This window comes from Cupressus sempervirens, chromosome 1, assembly GCF_028749045.1.
Source record: "Cupressus sempervirens isolate cs-2001-9-10 chromosome 1, ASM2874904v1, whole genome shotgun sequence".
In the NCBI taxonomy this organism is placed as follows: Eukaryota; Viridiplantae; Streptophyta; class Pinopsida; order Cupressales; family Cupressaceae; genus Cupressus; species Cupressus sempervirens.
Window position 1 is genome coordinate 73,854,426 of NC_143118.1, and position 18,761 is coordinate 73,873,186.

Consider the following 18,761-nt stretch of genomic DNA (forward strand, 5'->3'; position numbering starts at 1 on the left):
GCATGTAGTATTCATAAAGACAAAAAATAAAATTTTCAATGTAGATTTAAGTATGTTTTTGATAATTTTACTAGCATACCAAAAAAATTAATTCAATTTTTTCTGAAAAATAAGCCGAGAGGTATCCAATTTCAATAGAATTAGTATAATTTTATTTGTTTTATATATACTATCCCTTAATACATAGAAATCTTAAATATATTTTTAAAAAATACATAGAAATCTTAAATTTTAAAACTCTTTCTTAGTTTTATGAGACAGAAAAATCCCAACAAATCAAATTTAGAGAATTATTTACTTCATCACATCCAAACATGAAATATACAAATTAAAGAAAGTTATAGCACTAAAAAAAATCATAGCAATAAAATAAGAAATGCTAATAGATGTTTTGAATTTATTTTTATTTTATGCTCTAATTCGTAGCATAATCATAAGAAGATTGTAAACCATATTTTAGAAAGTGGAATAAATATGACATACATTGAGGAGGAATTGATTGTAAATTTAAAAACCACCAGTTCACATTGAGTTAAACTATCCATTGCATGCAACTTTTAAGATTTTAATTGTTAAAATTCTATTTTATTTTTCTGACAAGTAAATGAATGCCATTTTTTTTTTTAATGAAAATTTTTACATTGAAGATTGCTACCATTGTAGAAAGCCTCTCGGCTTAAATATTTAAAAACATGGTTTTAAATAAAATCCATTATGTTTTTCATAATTAGGATAAGTTTCAAAACTTTTGTCATAGTAGTGCTTGTTTGAACAAAGAATTTATCATTTTAATATATTAATATAATTAATATGGCTTGGACTATTTAAAGATAAAAAAAAATCAATAGGATAAGTTACTTTTAATAAATTAAATTATCTAATAAAATTGAATAAAATAAAATTATTTACAATTTTCTATAAATTAAATCTCATAGGTGGGATAGAATTGAAATCCACCTTACCCTTGATCTAGCCTACTTAACTAAAGCAACTATACTCTTTTGGGTTTCCTACTAAAATAGAATTCTTATAGCTAACAGGTTTACTAAAGTGGGCTTTAAGGGCCCTTTGAGATGTCCCCTTTGCAAAGAGAGTTCTGAAATAGTCAAAAATCTTCTCTACCAATGTAATTTTTCTAAAGATTGTTGGCATTGGCTATGTAACAAACTTAATTGATCACGTGCTCTTCAAAATATCTTTTGGAGCCATATCAAGAGTTGGCCAAAAGATGGACAATCCAAGATTTATAACAAATTATGGAATATTTTCCCCTCCATCCTCTCATGGGAAATTTGGAAGGAACATATTAGAAGAATATTCAAAGAAGAAGAAATGTTGGTCAGATCCCTTCTAAACAAAGTGGAAGCTAGTAATTACAAAAGTCCTTAATAACTATCTATGTAACTCAATCTAAGAAGAAGGAACCTTCTCAAAATGAGATGCATTGATGAAAAATAATTAGAATACAGTCATTAACCCTCTAATGATGTATCCTCAAGATAGTAAACAAGCAATGAAAAATTGTAGATATGAACCTCCTTTGGAAGGATGGGCTGAACTCAATCTTGATAGAACATCCAAGGGCAACCATGGAAAATTTGGATTAGGTTGCTTTATTTATTCTTTAGAATCTTGGGTCATCAAAAGACTCAAACCCCTAGGGATTACATCTAATAACTTGGAAGAACTTGAAGCTCTCACAAAAGGCCTCCGCATAAGTTTGGGAATGGGGATTAAGAGAACCATCATTGAAGGATATTCCCAAATAATACTTAATGCATTAAGAAAGAGAAGCACTCCTAATTGGACTCTAAACTCAAAAATAGAGACAACTTTAAATCTAGTTGATAAATTTGAAGAAACCAAGATTCAACGCATCTATCGGGAACAAAATAAGGAGGTAGATCTATTAGCAAACCTAGGAGATGATGGTAAAAATTCTTACCTTAAAGATGTAGTATCCATCGATCAATATGAAGTCTAGTATATAGATGGATGTAAATAATAATAAATGGAATCTAACTAATATTAAAATCTACAAATTATGATAGAGTCTAAGTTAAGAATCTCCAAAAAATCTCAATTTATGTATTAATAAGAGTTTAATATGTACTAACCTTTAGCTTACAACCAAACAAAAACTCTAATCATACACATAGCAAATAATTATTCACCATATTCTATATAAATTAATAAAAATAGAACTTTATATTAGTCATCCCCATTTTCCAATCATCACAATTTTCTTGACATGAGAAGACCTACTCTCTTGGCATATTTAAACTCAATAGCATCATTACACATGCGAGTAGATTACCTCCAACTGAATACTTGTACCTTAAGCTAGGCTATAAAATTATGAGGTTTCCAGTGCATCACATTCACATCAAGAGAAGTATTAAATTAAGACTACCTTTGCTCATTATATAAATTGCAAAGGATTCAAAAAATCTAAAGTACATGGCCTCGGGCAATGTAGTAGTTTCTAATTATTTTTACCTTTCAATTTAAAGAGTATAGGTGAGCCTATATTGAGGCATTTTCCTGGTTCAATGTTAAATTATGATATTTTGTAGGTTACATTCCTTAGACTTCTATAGACTCCATAGGTTGTTACTATGGTAGCCATGGTTACCTCAATCAAAATGATCTCAGGCAATAGGGAAATGGGGTTCTAATAAGAATTTTTCTACCTTAGGATTAGAAATATGGTAATTCATAAGGCCATTAGGGTCATTGTGGGTTAGGAACTTTCTAAGATGATGGATTGACAAAAGAATAACAAAGACATTATGGTCATGTTTGTAGAGACCATCATGCAGGTTGACAAGGACAAAGCTATTATTATGGATTTTTATAGAGTAGTCTTTAACTTGATCCTATCATTAAAGAACTTGACCTAGTTTTGGATAACTTAGAGGAGGACCTATATATCTCAAGGAGAAGCGAGTATGGAGTACAAGATGAATTGGTCCAAGTCTTCCCATTCTAATTATTAAGATCAAAAGAAACTTTATGCTTACTCATAACTGGATGTTCCTCTTGGCGGCTACAAAACTTGCATATGTGTTGACTAGAAGCACATAAAGTGGTATTTACACAAAGAGGATCCACTCGCTCGAGAATGACAAATGGGTAATCCTTTGGTTTTATTTTGATCAAGCCATACTTTTGATTGTATAGTATTTAGATATGGTTAGTCTTCATAGTGTCCATATCTGTCAGTATGTCTTCTTGTGACTTTAGCATAGGTTACACGTGCTTTATCCATCTTAGGCCACTTATAGATCTTCAGTGGTATATCTTCTTCATAGGCCTTTTTCAATATAATGCTATGTAATTGTCTCACTTCCCATGTTTTCCTAAAGAAGGGAAAGGGTTTTTTGTAGCCAGTTCTAATCTATACATTTTTGACATATATGAAATAGCATCTAGTTAATTGAGTTGACAAGATTGTAACCCAAGTATACAGAAAATGTACATTATGATATATAAATAGAAATGTTATATATGACACTTTGTAAGTATTATGTCTTCATGGTTTTAATCATGGACCTGTTTCATTAATGAAAACTCATTTAGTCTCACTTTGTTTTCTATCCTTCAAAGATGTTCAACTTAATGCCGATTTCCCATGGAAAATTAGATACAAAGATGTATGAATGGTGGTTTGGAATAAAATTAAATATAATCAGACTTAAAGTAATTTTTACAATAAACATAAATTCCTATCAAAGAAATCATATCAGCTCAAAAGTGGCAACAGGTCCCATCATCTTTCAAAATAAGGATTAAATTCAAATAAAAGAGAACCATACTAAAAATGGTATAGAACACAGTTAGATTGTATTAAACATTTCTAATAAATTTACCAAGAATGGTAATATATAGTCTCACTAAACAAGAAACCTTAAAGAGAATGCCAACTTTTGTTTTTAAAATCAATCACTACTAATATTTGATATTTCATTAAACCTTGGGGCAGGAGCCCTAGCTCGGTTGGCTAAATCTTCCTTGTTGCAGGGGTTGGTCACGGGTTCTAGTCTCCCCTGTCCCCATGGTACCGGTGGGCATGTCGCGCCAGCGCTACCGATCACGTTAAAAATTTTACCAAGCGCACTGCAGTTTATAGGGGGGTCGTGCTGCACCCGATTCCTGCAGTCTAAAAAAAAAAAAAAAAAAGATATTTCATTAAACCTTATAGGCTGGAACTAAATCATATTATCCTTTAAACAATAGGGACTCAAAGAACCTCATCATCCTTTGGCATCAAGAGAGGAGATTGAGGCTCCTCATCTTTTGTAGATTCTTCAATCTCTAAGATAGGAAGCTCCAATAAATCAAGGGTCAAGAGTTGATTAGTCTCCCATGCATCCAAATGATCTTCCTTTATGTACTCATCCATTTGATTGAGTCTAGATGTGGGTCAAACATTAAAATAAATCAATAGGAAAGTAAAATTCCTTCTCACTATAGGGAACCACTTTATGAGTCTAGTAGTGTCAAATGTCGATACCAACGGATATTAGAGGGGAACAAGTTGTTGACTATCTGAGGGTAGATCATAATGAAAAGATCAACAAATGTACATACCCTTCTAAATATTGGAAAAATCCTTACAATATTCCCCATATATGTTGCGTTAAAGAGCCATTTATAGAGAATATTTAGACTGGACTTGTTGGATTCAGCTAGGCTTCCTGTGGCTATAGACATTGAAGGAATATTACTAGGAACTCTACACCACTCATAATTTTTAAAAAATTATTTTCCCAAAATTTTCTATACAACCCTTAAGATCAAAAAATGAGTATTCACAAGAATAACAAAGAGATGCAAGCCAGAGATGTGGTCATTAAAGGCCATTAGGAGAACCAATCTCTTTAACTTTATCATAGTGTTTATGATTGTAGTTCTACAACTACTAATTCTCATCAATAGCAATCTCAACTAGTAAAAGTAGGTCATTTCCATGAAAAAATGGAGCCCAAAATTCAAGTTGGTTTATGACAAATTAAATAACTATCAATCAATATTAGGGTAGTCATTTGGATATAAGGAAGACAAGAAGTACAAGATTGTTCAATTCCCCTAGGGAATCCTTTAAGTTCTAGAGCATGGATTTAAATTTTAGAAATGATATCAATTTTTATCGTTCCCCACCTTATCTTTCCTTTTTTTGAAGTATACAACTTTTCTGAGGACTATTAGGATTGATCATTCTTTTATTAAGTTGAGTTTATTTAGGAAATTCCAAATCATGTTTTATAGAGAATCTTTCCAGGTATGAATGTAATTAATTTCTATGTATCCCTAAGGTCCTTTTGAGTAAATCTCAAATTCCATATGGATAGACACTAAAACCCTATCATGGGTTATTATTACACTAAATTTATCTAATATATTTATTTTGACTATTGAATGATTATTATCTTGTAGAATGAAAAGGGAAGAGGGAGATCAATAAGAATGATTCTAGTAAGTACCATCAAAACCACGATAGAGATATAAGGAATAATATGGAACAACCTAGAATCAAATGGTTTCCTTAAAGAAAGAGAAGGAAGGAATGCCCTCTTGACTCTACCAATGGTACTATTAAAAAAAAATTATATATAAGTCATAGTAATTAAAGTCTTATGCAGAAAGATCATAATAAATGTAATACTAGGGATGTCTCTTTTAATTTTATAAATTGTATAAGACCAATGTCCTAGTAATGACTGGAGGTTTTCTTCTTCATTCTTTCCTACCAGTGCCCGTTTGAATGAAGATTGGTGTAAAATGTCAAAATTATATTAAATTTTTTTATTAATATGGCTGTGACCTATTAAAGATCAAAAAATGAAAAAATGAAAATTATAGCATAGAAAAATGAAACCTTGCACCTAAGAATGAACTTAAATACTACTTTAACATTACATTACATAATATATTTGAGGCCTTTAGGAGGGAGAGAGGGAAAGAGGGAGTTAATTACAAGGTGAATGTGTGTGTGTGTGTGTGTGTGTGTGTGTGTGTGAGAGAGAGAGAGAGAGAGAGAGAGAGAGAGAGAGAGAGAGAGAGAGAGAGAGAGAGAGAGAGAGAGAGAGAGAGAGAGGATAATTATGTTGAAGAGATGGTGAGAGGGGAAGGGAAAGTGAGATCAGGTAGTTATGAGATAGAGAGAGAAAAGGGGCAGGGTCAGATAAATGTGATAGTGATAAAGAAAGATAATAATTAAGGCTTATCATAAATATTTTTGGTGATGGGTTAAGGGTTATGGAGAGAGGGGGTATATATGATGAGAGTACATAACAAAGATCATCTTAGAGGGTAATTATAGGAAGATATATATGTAAGAAAGAGAGATAGGGAGAGAGGTGTCTAGAGATAGTGGGTAAATAGAGGAAGACATGGTGAGTAAGGTAGGTAGAATGGAAAATTGGGAAGAGGTGGAGAGAGAGAGAGAGAGAGAGAGAGAGAGAGAGAGAGAGAGAGAGAGAGAGAGAGAGAGGGAGGGAGGGAGGGAGGAAATGGTAAACTAAACTGTATTAGACATAAACTTTGCCTAAACCAAATTAGATTAGGATATAACACTAAATTAAAAACTAAACATAATCATACACTAAACATTAAACCTAACTCTAATAATAAACCAAATTATATCCTTATGTAAAATAAATTGACCCTAAACATATTTGATCATTAAACCAAACTAAAGTCTAACAAATATATTAGACTGAATTTACTATTAGGCAAAAACCCAAAATAAATTGTTCTCCCTCATAGAAAACCATATGAAAGCCCAATCCTAAATACATTAAAATACTATATAGTTCAACCTCCATCCCTAATTGATTTTAGAAAATAAATTTTTGTCCATTTGAGATTTGAACTTTGGTTGGCACATTAATACAATCACCACTTCACCACTACATAAACTATTGGATATGAAAATAACTACCAAATAATTATTTCATTCTTCCATTTGGCATGCCATATATATATATAGATATATATACCATATTTAAGGTCAAAGAGAAGAGCTATAGTAGATTATAGAACCGTGTCCCTTAATTTTTCCAAGTACCTCCAAGAGACCCTAGAGATTCCCATTGCTCCTCTCTAGGGTCTTGGAGGGTGTACGATAGTTATACCACTTCCTCTAATTTATTCATTATTTTTGAAGTCTTCTTCATCTACTAATAGAGGAAGAAAACCCTTGGGCTTTTTTCCCATTAGTAGTTCTCTTAGTATGTTCGGTCTTGGTCCTGTTATTATCATCCCATCCTTCTCACCGAAGAAAAACTCTCTTAAAGAAGAATAACTCGTAACATAAGAAAGAGCTTTTCTTGTGTCTGAATTTCCTTTTTCCCTCCAAACCTTGTTATGATGTTGTTTTTTGGATATATATATATATATATATATATATATATATATATATATATATATATATATATATATATATATATATATATTAATTACATTAAAATCTGAATGTTCTTTTAAACAAGCTTATATATATATAGGGAAGTAGAGAGTTATCACAGCTTTAATTTCTATGATATATAGTTCCTTTTACCAATAATTAGATTAAAGCCTTGAGATTTCTCACCTTCCACCCCCCCCTCTCTCTCTCTATATATATATATATATAGAGAGAGAGAGAGAGGGGGGGGGGGGGGGGGGGGGGGGAGGGTGTGGGGAGGCAAGTGAGAAATCTTGAGGCTTTAATCTAATTATTGGTAAAAGGAACTATATATCATAGAAATTGAAGCTTTGATAACTCTCTACTTCCCTATATATATAAGCTTGTTTAAAAGAACATTCAGATTTTAATGTAATAAATTTTATATTTTATCATCAAAGTGAGACCACTAGTTTATAATAGAGTTCATGCCACAACAACTATTATGAATGTTAATGTTGAGAAGAAAGCCATACTAAATGTAGAATGGTACATTTGGAGGTGATATATATCAAACAAGAAAACTAAGCCTCTCAAAACTTTTGGAATCATTGTGCCTACAATCACATCAGTACTAGGCATGCTGACAATAAAAACAAAAAAAATATGAATACATGATTTTAGTTTAGACTATGTTCAAAAAAAGATAGCATCTAGGTTATACATTTTTTCTTTAAGTCATTAGACAATTATTAAAAATACTCCATGGTAGTGCATATCATATAGTAAGGCCCACAAAATTATTTGTTCCTAAAACTAATAAATAGCTTCTTGACTTAGTACATGCGAATGATTTAGATTTCATATTGGACACATTCACACTAGTGTGAAAAATATTTATAGATATTCAATATTGAAAATATAAAACAATGTTTACAATTCAAAAGTGGAATAACAAACTAACTAGCTAAATGTTTTTCCATTGGGTTGCACGAGCGTAGGTAGAACGATTCAATACAAACTCATTTATTCAAAGATGAACATATGAAATAGAAACACAAGTTGAATACATCAAATAGAAGAATGTGACAAATAAGCCCTCTTACATATATATCAAAATAGCTTGAATGAGAACAAAGACTAGATTGAAGAGCTCCTTTTGTGAGAGCTAAAGAAATGGATGTGTTACCTTGATAATTTACCCGAGAAGTTAAAGAAAGTTTAGTTCGGGAATGAGAGTAGATTTAAAATATAAAAACCTTCTCTCTTCCTATAATAAAACCCTTCTCTCTCTAGGAATTTTTCTCTCTCCATCTACTAAAAATCTTCTCTCTACATACTAAATTTTTCTCTCACTATGTACTAAAATCTTTCTCTCTCCACATACTAAAACATTTTTCCCTAATCCTAACCCATACCTTGTTGAGATCCCAAAATCCAATCAAAACTCTCATTGGGAAATAACTATCATATCCAAAGAATTAATCAAGAATCAAAGCATGTTCATGGAGTAAAAATGTGTACATGATTTGTAATGACAATGCATTTGCAAATGATCAAGCACTACATCAACAAAAGAAAATGCAACTAGTTGTTGTAAGGTCTAGCTTAATTATTCTCAATCCATAGTCTTAGTGCACAAAGTAAGTGATAGGATGTTTGATACAAAGATTGAATTTCCATGGATACATGTGCATGATTAGTTAATGAGCACCAACCAAGTGCATGGACTGATTGATTGAAATCTACAACAACATGTCTCCTCCACAAAGATTACCAAATGAATGCATGGAATGAAATACTAGTACAAGTTTACATTTTAAATAAAATGTGGATGAGCTTAAAATATTCTTGGTACTAGTTACTCCTTGTTGATAGGTAGGCAAAATTCAGAGACATAAATCATGTTGTTCAAATTCCTTATAGGCCAATGCAAAAATGTGATGTTCTAGATGTTGTCACCATGTGAAATGTGGAATGCAAAGGATGCACAACATGTTTGAAAGGATTCCTCATGGAGATGTCATTGTGTGGGATGATATGATTGCAGGATATGTGCAAAATAGATTTGTCCAAAAATTCTTAAGAAACTTTGAATTCAATGCAGTTGGCAATTGTAAATTTAAAATCCATGGCATTGAACAACATCACCTAGATATGCACTCAAAAGAATAACTGAGATAGAATATGTGACAAAAGAAAGCTATAATTCTAGGTTTGAATGTTCCTTCAGAAGATGGTAGAAATAATATAGAAAGGTGACATCTGGATATAAACATTTATTCACTATCTTTGATACTACATCTATTTATATGATCATAGAAACTCACTTTGACGAAAGACCGCCTCAGTGGATATAGACATTTTAGACAAATGCAAGTGGCTTACAAGACATAGTTTGAAGTTAGTATTCATATTGAATTAAGGGGGAAAGTGGTGAGATTGATGGTTGTGATCTATGCCTTTGAAGGGAACATGGTTTTCATATCAACAATATGCACATATTTCTTTTTCTTTGAAGTTACAAGGTTTCAAGTTATATATTTTGATTTATGCCACCTCTTGTGATTAAAATGTCAACTCTAAGATTGATTTTAAGTTTTAGTTAGAACCCCATCTTTCCCTTGGTTGAAGTTAGGCTTTAGCTTTGAAATTTGTAAAAGATGGGGTTAGTTATGAAATGGATTCCAAATTCCCAAACTCTAACTTTTGAGTAAGTTACTAATCCAAGAGGTTATTTATTCCAAAGAAGCTTATAAATACAAGGAGTTGTCAATGTAATAGGGGAATTTTTTGATTTGGAAATAAGGGTACACTTATGTTGATAGAAAACAATTTTTGGAAAGTGCATACAATTCTCACTCTTGTAATCAACATATTTTCTTTTGTTCTTGGTGCAAAGAAATAAAAGGAAGTGTATTTTGTGTTCTCCTTTCTACAAAGCCTGAACTATTTAGGTGTTGATTCTTGTTGTAATTAATGTTTTCATGGTATGGTGTAGATGTTAGTGAACTATCAAATCATCACTGAGCTAATGCTAGGTTTTAAGCATACTTCTTGATCACTCTTGTTAGCAATTGAAGTTGATTTACAAAGGCTTCAAAGTCATGTGGTACATAATTCATCTTTAGTAGATTTCTTTCTATCTTTCAAAATTTGAAGACATCTGTATTTGAAAATTAGAAATTACATCTTACGAGGGAGTTGGCCCTTAAAGTGTAGAGGAAGCTCGTATACCAAGGGCTTATCTAGCTGTTGGAAAAATTGACTTTCCACGCATCCTATTAGACCAAATCACGTACTTTCCAAGTGACAAATCTATTTTCCAATAGGATGTTAATGGGAAGTCAAAGATTTCACCCCCTTCTTTCTACACAAGACAATGAACCCAAATGAAAATATTGACTAATTCACCATAATATTATTTTTTGCATGGTAGAAGGTGTGTGATTGGGTGATGCTTATAATTATGTTACCACCACATTCATTGTATGACATTGCAAGAATACAACCAAAACAATCTAAGGTTTTGTGACCACTAAGCATTTATAGACCTACTCTCCAACTAAAAATGGAATTTTCAATACAAGTTATCGCCATGGTCTATTTTCTAGCTTTGATGCTCATCATACAACTGTCTATATATGACAAATGGATTCTAGACTTGCAATTACTAGGTCTCTCAAGAATTTGATTAAAGGAATTACCTATGATAGTAGAAAGTTAATTTTTTGTTATTGAACTTCTTTTTTAAAATATTAGCTTTCACAAAATATAAAAACAAGCATGAAATAATCAAAATTTCAAAAGTTAATTTAAGATAAAATTAATATTAAAAATAGTGATTAAATATATTTTAGGTAATGAATAGCTTTTATATTTGTTCTAATAAAATTATAGTTGTAACTAAAAAATATAAATAATTGTAATAACTTTTAATTGTGATCAATAAATTAGGACGAGGGCGGAATTTGATTTTTGATTATCTAATTACTAAATTTTTTTGTGTTACTAATGTATATGCAATAAGGATTTGAGATTGAGTAGTTGATTTGTTATATATTAAAAAATACCTTTTTGTGTTTTAGGTTAACATTAATATTTTTATCTTAAGGATGTGTTAGATTGTAGATTAAGGTTACACTTTTCTAAAATTATTTAGCATTTACTTCAAAAAATTTAAACAAGCTTAAGTACATTTAAAAATAATGATCTAAAATGTATCCAACATCTATCCATGAATGTTTGGCCCAAACTCGACAATGTCGTGCTAACTATATAAATGATATATAACTTGCTTGATTAGTTTTATGATGTTATTTATACCCCTCCCATTCATAAGGACCATAGAGAATAGAAAATAATTGTTAGCATTGATTTTGTAATTTAAAAAAATAATAATAATAATGCACAAAATACGATAAATATGTTTTTAAAGTTTCTTAGCCTATTTTATTTAATAATTTATTATTATCTTTCTAGGTGTGTTTCTTTTATCTATACACTTGTAAAGGTTCTTCATAGATGGAGTTGAAGTATTATATTTTGGAAGATCAATAATAAGTTATCTTTAGAACAATAAGCATGAACTAAAAGACTATGGTCAACATTCAACAAATTTTGGAAGACATAATTTGACCATTAAATAAAAACAAATCATATGATAAAAATCACGGTTTGTGCTTCTTGTTTATTTACTCCACACTATGTGCTTTTATTTTCATTATGAACGCATTTCTACTATCTTCATCTCTCCATAGCGAATTGATACCTTATATAATGTAAGATTTCCATTTCTACGATTAAAAATGCTTTTAAAAATATTCATCTATTTTGATCCTTATTAACAAGGGACGGGCTCTACAAACTATGCAGATGATAAAGATCAAATGCTGAAATTTCCACAAAAATCCATCATGTTTTAGATTTTTTTAAAATTAGTCAGCTATACAGTTTGAAGAGAAGATAGCCGAATCCTATTAAGTTATTAACAATATCCTCACAATCTTTTGAATGTTTTCAAAAGGGCGCCAACAATTAATCGCCCAACCAGGCGCTACATTTCCTTTGAGAACCAGATTTAATGATCATTCAGGCGTTACATTCCATACTTACAGGAACGACATAATGCCTAAGCGATCAACTAGGAACCCAAATCTAGATCTTTCTACACGCCATTTTCTGTTTTGTCTGAAGAAGTAGAGAAGCGCAAAGAAAAAGTAATTTTTGGTTCATTTTCAGATTTGAGCCCGGCGGAGTGACAATAAAACAATCAATTTGGAAAAAATGGTATATTTTAAAGTCGTTTCTTAACTAAAATTTTTAAACAAAATACTGAAAAAAGGATTGAAAGAGGTTAAGAAGAATTGGAATAAGTAAAGAAGAATGAAGTTAACTGCAGTTAACTTCCGTTCCATCATATTGTTTCTTGACCCTTGCAACTTAACTCTCGTTCACCCGAGTTCAACGCTCCATGCATAAATCCCCATTGCTTTTGTTTTGCATTTTTAATTTTTCATCTTTTTATCAAGAATCAAGATTATGAAAATCAACAGAAAACTGGTTAAACATAAAACAATTCTCAACTTGAAACATTAAAAACCAAGAAAAGCAAGTGGCAGGAAAAATGTGCTAAGAAATCCCATCAGAAAAAATTGTTTTATCAATAGAGGAAAGCAAACCAAAATAAATCTGTTTGTGTTTTCTCAAAATAAATGGAAAGATTGGTTCTTTACAGCCAACAAAAAACCACAAAACCACAATGAATTTGAAGAGCCCAATAAAATAACAATCAAAACCAATCAAACAATCACAGTGGACACAAATTGGATCCTATCATGGAACAATCGTGGAGGCTTCTCAACAGAAACCCATCTCTCTCTCTTCAGTTTCACCCCTGTTTCTGTTTCCAATTGAGGTTGGTTCATGTGAAAAACTGCAGTCCTTGTGCCCCACTGAATCCCGCTCAAGAAAATCCCATCCACCAACACCGCAGCCTCAATTCTGTGAAGAGTCATATTCAGTCACAACATCCCAGTGGAAGCAATACAGACGCCCAAATGCAGCCACAATGGGCTCACCACAATCTTTAACAAACCAGATGTTGAGCGAAGTGGACCAAAGTCCTCTTTCTGGATCGAACCGCTGAAGCTCCTGATGATACGTTGTCATGACAAACATCATGTTCTCCATGAAGACAGAGTAACACAACCACTCCTTTCGAAGCATGTTGGGAAGAAGCTTCCACTCATCTCTCTCCACATTGTAAACTGCGGCCTGGTTTGTGATTTCACCATTCACTCTTCCTCCTGCAACGTAAATTAGTCCTTCGTGAGAAGATACAAAACATGCAAATTCTTCCTCTTGCAACATATCTGCACCGTTACGCCATTTACAAGACACAAAATTAAAGATCAAAATGGCCCTGTAATTTCTCGCAGGTCTTTTGCGCTTCAAACCTGCAGTGTACTTGTAGTGCCCATATGACCCTAATAAAACCAGTTTCTGTTTAACACAGATACATTTGGAAAATGAGTAGAATTGAAATTGGATAGGGACGGGAGGGAGTCTTTTCCATGATCTGTTAATGGGGTCGTATATAGTTACTAGAGGACCCACATATCAAACATATCAACTCCTTAGACCCACGCTCCCTCAATCTCTCCTCATCAAACTTGGGATTTTTCAGCACGGACTTCCAATTTTTACAAACTGTCTTCAGAATGGCGGGAGATTCATAAGACGTTTTCATTAAGATCTTTCTCACCAAATCTTCTCAAATTATCTCAAAATATTCCATTACCAACCAATTCTGCTGTTACACTCTGCTCAAATAAATTCCAACTCGTATTCAATTAATTTCCATAAGTTATATATATATATAGTTAGAATATGAGTGACTCTAAATATAGGCATGCTTGTAAATATAGGCAGTGATAAGATTTTATGAAAATCGAGTTTCCCTAAATATAGTTTTAAAAAAATAAAAATTAATTGAATTAAATAATGATAAATGTTATAAAATAGTGTGCCTATTCAAATTTAGACTAGATATAATTTAGAATTTTGATCTTAATTTTGAAATATAACATGTAGATAACTCATGTTTTAAATTTTTTTTTAGAAACAAGTTCAAATGGAAGTGCTAAATATTTTGAAAAGTTGTTTTTAAAAAATTGTTTGTGTGTGTGTCATTAGGAGGTGAATCTTAGTTTTTACCTTTCATTTTTGTATAGGGTAGCAGATTCATTTTGCCCCTTATACATTTTGGTGACCCTGATACTTTCTCTCATTTTTCAATTTTCAAGTTAGATTTTTTCTTGGTGTATCTAGATCTACTTTGTATGCTCTTGTTTGCATTAGTGATATTTAGATGTCCTTTTTCATTCACATTTTTTTCATATAGCTTGCATTTCATTTACATGGTGATCAATTGCATGTCCTTTTAATGGGGTTGTTATATTCATTTTCAAGTTTCATTCACAATCTTTAAGATGTTCCATTTGATGCATATGATGAGAGTTTAGTTTTTCCTTTCATTCATTCTCACCCCCCTCTAAAGGGTGAGCTTTTCAAAGATGACATTGTTAAACCTTTAGTGATATATGATGTTCCTGACACAGATACTCCTACTATTTGGGATGAACTGTTAGATAAGGGCATGGATTACTCCCTTCCCCATGAGGCGCAATTAGATAATAGAATTATTGTTTCTCCTAATGATCAACCACTTTGCATGCATCTTATTCCTTCTATACATGAGGCCTTTATGATTTTTTTCTATGCTTCTCTTGCAAATTTGCCTTAGAAATAGAAAACTACACCCTTGATGCTTCTTATTCTTATCAAGATACATCTCAATTCAAATTAGATCTTGTTGAAAATAATGATCATTATGACCTTACTTTCACAAATCTAGCATTAGACCATATGGACCATAATCAAACACATTTATTTAGTGAGTATATTCATATCAAGTCTTTCTCTTTAAGTCTAAGTACACCTAAGAGGTCTTCTTTTTCTATGTTTCAGCTTTATTTTCAATATAAATAATTCATTGTTTATGTTATGTTTTATATGAATTGCAATGATGAATGGTATATTTTCAATGATCATTTTATTTGATACATCTACATCCCTATTATGATACTCCTAACTATGTGACATTATTAGCCTATTCTTTGTAGGATCGTTGTCCTACTTTATGAGTGACATAATAGTCATTTCCCTTGTCTCCTCCCTTGAAGGGCATGGAGCCTATCTCTTTTTTCTATCTATATCATAGGATCTATTTCTCTCCCTTTTCTAACCTTTCTTCCTTTTATATGATGAAATATTTTCTTGCATTCATTTATTGTGATTACGTATGGATTAACATCCCTAATGGAATATTATGTTCTCTTAAAATTACATGTCTAGTATAAATTGAATCTAGTTAGGGAGACATAATGTGCTATTCCTCTCTCATTCAATGCATCTAATATCCTTTATGAATTTGCATTCTCTTATAATTTGATGTTATCTCTTGCATGCATTTATTGTTTTACATAGGGATTAGCATCCTGAGTGAAATCTTATACTTGTAAGTACACTTTTATTATAAAGAATCAATCATTTAGGGCATATATTGGATTCTCTCTCTCTCTCTCTCTCTCTCTCTCTCTCTCTCTCTAGGATCATTATCCCTTTTTTGTTCCTTTGTGATAACTAAGGGTAAAAGTACAAACCTGTGTCACCCTTTGTGATATCTTTTGGTGTTTTGGCCAGAAGGCTTTTGGTCGGAATGGTTTCGGCCAGAATGGTTACGACCAAACATACGTGCGGTTGTGTGCACCTACGTGGCTCGTATCGTTCTGACCGAAACCTTTTCGGCCGGAATGATTACAGCCAAAACCCCAAGCTGCAATAAAACTGTCGTAAACCTCTTGCAGCTATCATTTTCATTGTTGCAATTCCTAGATTTTTGGAGAGCGGGTCAAGTGTTTCGGCCATAACTGGTTAGTGGCTTTTTCGTCCCCACTTTTTAATAGTTTTTTAACATGTTTTTTGATTAATAGATGTTAATTGTACTTAAAGTAGTTGTTTTTTACCTATTTTGTGAGTGAAATACTTAAAATTGTTTATTTTCTAATATGTTTAAATTATTTAAATTATTTTAGATTGTTTTAGAATGGTATTTAAATTAATTTGTTAGCAAAAATTTAGTTAAACATGAGATAAAAACGTAGAAAAATATTAGTTAAAGTGTAGAAAAACATTAGTTTAAAATATAGAAAAATATTAGGTTAAAATATAGAAAAACATTAGGTTAAAATGTCAAAAAAAAAAGTTAAAAAATATAGAAGAAAATGAGGTAAACATGTAGAAAAACATTAGTTAAAATTGTAGCAAACTTTTAGGAAACATTATTCAGTTTCTAACATAACTTGATGGTTCTAGAGGTCAAACAATAATATCTTATGGTGAAATTAATTTTGACATTAAATACACCTTCTAACATAACCCTATATTAACTACAATCATAACCCATACCACATTCTAAACATAACATAGGCCCTCTACTAACCGAATGAACCGCACTTAGATATTGATGATGTTCATTTTAACAACTAGTTATTGTTAGTTAATAATGAGTCTAACATTACCAAACAACACATTAAGATTAGTTAGATGATATGTTTTTAGGTACGTTATCCATGCATCTATGTCTTAAGGGGACAGAGGAGTTGTAATAGGTCATACTATTTTTTATAGGTTCTAATAAGTCTTAATATGTATTATTAGGATATAATAGGTCTTATTAGGTAATGATGATTCTTACATTACCAAATGACACATAATGACCTCATGATACATTTCTAAGTATTTTTATCCATATATATGTTAAGGGGACCTAGGGACTCCTACTAGGTCATTACGTATGTTATAGGTTCTAATAGGTATTCATATGTTTACTAGCACATAATAGGTATTGTTAGGTAATAATGAGTCTTACATTTCCAAACAACACATTAAGATCACTTATGTTGCATTTTTCAGTATGTTATCCATACATGTGTGTCTTAAGGGGACATAGGAGTCGTAATAGGTCATACTATTTTTTATAGGTTCTAATAAGTCTTAATATGTATTATTAGGATATAATAGGTCTTATTAGGCAGTGATGATTCTTACATTACCAAATGACACATAACGACCTCTTATTATACATTTCTAGGTATTTTTATCCATATATATGTTAAGGGGACCTAGGGACTTCTACTAGGTCATTACGTCTGTTATAGGTTCTAATAGGTATTCATATGTTTACTAGCACATAATAGGTATTGTCAGGTAATAATGAGTCTTACATTACCAAACAACACATTAAGATCACTTATGTTAACTACACTTTTCAGTGTGTTATCCATACATGTGTGTCTTAAGGGGACATAGGAGTCGTAATATGTCATAGTATTTTTTATAGGTTCTAATAAGTCTTAATATGTATTATTAGGATATAATAGGTCTTATTAGGTAATGATGATTCTTACATTACCAAATGACACATAATGACCTCTTATGATACATTTCTAGGTATTTTTATCCATATATATGTTAAGGGGACCTAGGGACTTCTACTAGGTCATTAGGTTTGTTATAGGTTGTAATAGGTATTCATATGTTTACTAGCACATAATAGACTGAGCTTACTATCAACCTTAATAAAACTATATCCCACTTACTTTATTAACATTCTTAACTCTAGCCAATAGTGGCATCTTGTGATGGTTAAGTTGTTGCGTTGTTATTCTTGTCATCAAGGTTCAAATCTCATGGGGATGAGGTCCCCCATTTTTGGCCTCACTGGTTCATAGCTCCAGGTCAAAGCGTTTACCCCTCTTTAAAAAAAACAAAAAAAAAAATTCTTAACTCTAATTCAAACTACTAAATTAAGTCATGAGTTCTAAATTGTAAACTAACATTTGCTAACTAAAATCATTTATTTATCTAGTAACAAATTTTTCTATCCCTATGTCCTAACTCTCATCTACAGTCCCCATAATCATCAAAGCATTTACATCAAAATCTAGAATTTAGTCAAGAATTATATTTTTTTATTGCATGTATACATGTCTACACTTAGTTATCATTTAATCAAGAAATTTTATTTTATTTTTATTGCATATACATGTGCATGTACGAATATTTATTTTTCACATTTGCATGAGCATGTTACAATGTACATTAGATATGGTCTCTAAGATAATTTGTTTTAAAATACATATGTATGTTACATGATTGAATTTAGCACCATACATTTAATGTTGTGTACTTATATGTACATGTGTTTCAAATTAAATTTAACTTTTAATTATTTTAATTTAAATAC